Below are 3544 nucleotides of genomic sequence, written 5' to 3'. Positions count from 1 at the left end.
ACTGTATGTGGATGGGTCAATTTCTGGATTCTTGATTCTGTTCCATTATGTATCTTTCATTGTACCAGTACCAGGCTGTTTTGGCCACCATATCCATGTAGTAAATTTTGAAAATAGGGAGTGAAAGGCTTCCAACTTTGTTCTTTTTCTTAAGCAGTACTTTACTTATTCTAGGTGTCTTTCCTTTCCATATAAATGTTGTAATATTTTTTTCCATCTCTTGGAAGAATGTCGTTGGAAATTGGATTGGGATTTCATTATATGCATAGATTATTTTGGGCAGTATTGACATTTTCGCAATGCTAAATCTCTTCCTATCCAGGAGCATGGTATATTCTTCCATTTTTGTAAGTCTCTTTTGGTTTCTTTTAGTAGTGTTTTGTAATTTTCTTTGTATTGGTCCTTTGTTTCTGTGGTTACATTTATTTCTATATATTTCATCCTTTGGAGGTTATTGTAAATGGCATTGCTTCCCTAATTTCCTTTCAGTGCTGTCATTATTAATTAGTATAGAGGAATCCACCTGATTGTTGCATATTGACCTTGTACAAAGCCACTTAGCTAAATCTTCCAATGAGATCTAGTAGTTTTTTTTGCTGAGTCTTTGGGGTTTTCTATTTATAGGATAATTTTGTTTGCAAATAGAATTGTGCTTCCTCTTTGCCAATTTAGATGCCTTTAATTTCCTTATCTTGCATTGTAGCTCTGGCTAAGAGTTCCAAACAATATTGAATAGGACTGGTGGCAAAGGGTATCCTTGTTTGGTGCCTGTTTGCAAAGAAAAGACTCAATTCCTCTCCATTGAGAGTGATGTTGGCTGTTGGTTTTGCATATATGCTTTAATTATGTTAAGGAATTTTGCTTCAAATGCTAGTTTGTTTACTGTTTTTATCAGGAATGGATGTTGGATTTTGTCAAATGCTATTTCTGCGTCAATCAATATAATCTTGCGGTTCTTTTCCTTTTTCTTATTTATATGGTGGATTACATTGAATGTTTTTCTAATGTTGAATTATCCTTGCATCCCTGATATGAATCCCACTTGGTAATGATGTGTTATTTTTCTGATGTGTTGTTGGATTATGTTGGTTAGGATTTTGTTGATAATTTTTGAATCTATGTTCATGAGGGATTGTGATCTATAATTTTCTTTCTTAGTGATGTCCTTCCCTGCTTTTGGTATGAGGGTTATTCTTGCTTCATAAAATGTATTATTAACTTTTCTATCTTCTTTCATATTCTGGAATAATTTGAATAAGATTGTGACAGCTCTTCTCTGAATTTTTGGTAGAACTCACCAGTGAAGCCATCTGGACATGGACTTCTTTTTGTTGGGAGTTTTTTGATGACATGATCAATTTCTTCTTTTGTTATAAGTCTATTCAAGTCTTTTACTTCACTCTGTGTAGGCTTAGGTAAGTCGTGTTTTTCTAAACATGTAGCCATCTCTTCTATGTTTTCAAATTTGTTGGAGTGCAACTCTTCATAGTATTAAGCTAATATCGTTTTTATTTCCTTCGGTCCATTATGACATCACCCATGTGGTTTCTAATACATGTTATTTGTGTTTTTTCCCTCTTTCCTTTTGTTATATGTTTGCCAATGGTTTGTCAATTTTATTAATTTTTTCAAAGAACCAGCTTCTTATCCTGTCAATTCATTCTATAGTTTATCTGTTTTCTATCTCATTCACTTCTGCTCTAATCTTTATTATTACTTTTCTTCTGGTGATTCTAAACTCACTTTGTTGGTGTGTTTCTAATTGTTTGAGATGCTGTGTTAATGTGTTAATTTTGTTCTTTTTTCTTTTTGGGTTTGTGCATTTATTGCAATGAATTGTCCTCTCAGCCACTCCCACCAGTAAAACGTAGGACCAAAAGGTCAAAAAACAGAAACAAAAGTAAAAACAATTCTGCTCCTCCCACCGCCGCTACCACTCTGAGTCACTGCCTGCGCAACTCTGTTGCCTTGCTCCGTGCTCTAGCCGTGGATAATCTGGAGTTCTTATTAAACAACATGGCAGACATTGACAACAAAGAACAGTCTGAACTTGATCAAGAGTTGGACGATGTTGAAGAAATAGAATTAGAAGAAGAAGAAACTGGTGATGAAACAAAAAATCAAAGTGCGTCAGTCAGATGATGCAAAATCCTCAGATTCTTGCAGTCCTTCAAGAAAGACTTGATGGTCTGGTAGATACACCAACAGTATACATTGAATGCTTGCCTAGGGTAGTTAAAAGACGAGTGAATGCTCTTAAAAATCTTCAAGGTAAATGTGCACAGATAGAAGCTAAATTCTATGAAGAAGTTCATGATCTTGAAAGGAAATATTCTGTACTCTATTAGCCTCTATTTGACAAGCGATTTCAGATCATCAATGCAATTTATGAACCAACAGAAGAAAGATGTGAGTGGAAAGCGGATGAGGAGGATGATATTTCGGAGGAGTTGAAAGAAAAGGCCAAGGTTGAAGATAAGAAGAAAGATGAAGAAAAAGAAGATCCCAAAGGAATTCCTGAATTTTGGTTGACTGTTTTTAAGAATGTTGACTTGCTCAGCGATATGGTTTAGGAACACGATGAACTTATTCTGAAGCACTTGAAAGATATTAAAGTGAAGTTCTCAGATGCTGGCCAGCCTATGAGTTTTGTGTTAGAGTTTCACTTTGAATCCAATGAGTATTTCACGAATGAAGTTTTGACAAAGACATATAGGATGAGGTCTGAACCAGATGATTCTGATCCCTTTTCTTTTGATAGGCCAGAAATTATGGGTTGTACAGGGTGCCAGATAGATTGGAAAAAAGGAAAGAATGTCACATGGAAAAGCATTAAGAAGAAGCAAAAACACAAGGGGCGTGGTACAGTTCGGACTGTGATGAAAACCGTTTCCAATGACTCTTTCTTTAATTTTTTTACCCCTCCTGAAGTTCCTGAAAGTGGAGATTTGGGTGATGCTGCTGAAGCTATCCTGCAGACTTTTAAATAGGTCACTTTTTACGTGAGCGTATAATACCAAGATAAGTGTTATACTTTACTGGAGAAGCTATTGAAGATGATGATGATGATTATGACGAATGAGGAAGGGGAAGAAGAAGGAGATGAGGAAAATGATCCAGACTATGATGTGAAGAAGGATCAAAACCCAGCAGAGTGCAAGCAGCAGTGAAGCAGGATGTCTGTGGCCTTGAGGATAAGCTGCACTGGTCTACCTTCTACTTCCCTGGAAAGGATGACTTTTCATCATTTGACAAGCCTATTTGAAGTTTTTTTGTTTGTTTGTTTGTTTGTTTGTTTTTGTTTTTGCAACCTAAAATAAAAATGTCAAATATAATTTTAGTTTTCATAAGATAATGTCTTAATTTTGTATTAATTTAGGTAGAGGCAGAAGCCTAGCTTAAAATGTTTATGCCGAGTTTCAAATTACTATTAAAGAAAGTGTGCCAACATTGGAACATCACCTAATAAGCAAGTGTAAAATAAAGAAGACAAACCTTAAGTGGAGGTGGTTTTTTTTTTTTTTTTTGTCTTTTAAGTGTATTT

At 35.1% G+C, this 3544-nt stretch overlaps 1 pseudogene; it reads left to right on the top strand.

The window, feature by feature from the left end:
* The first annotated feature begins 2016 nt into the window (after positions 1-2016).
* LOC102834667 lies at positions 2017-3170 on the top strand (annotated as a pseudogene).
* Positions 3171-3544: the final 374 nt, after the last annotated feature.

The sequence above is a fragment of the Chrysochloris asiatica genome, unplaced genomic scaffold (assembly GCF_000296735.1).
Source record: "Chrysochloris asiatica unplaced genomic scaffold, ChrAsi1.0 scaffold00405, whole genome shotgun sequence".
Taxonomy (NCBI): Eukaryota; Metazoa; Chordata; class Mammalia; order Afrosoricida; family Chrysochloridae; genus Chrysochloris; species Chrysochloris asiatica.
The sequence above is the reverse complement of the archived record's forward strand: the minus strand, read 5'-3'. Positions and strand labels throughout refer to the sequence as shown.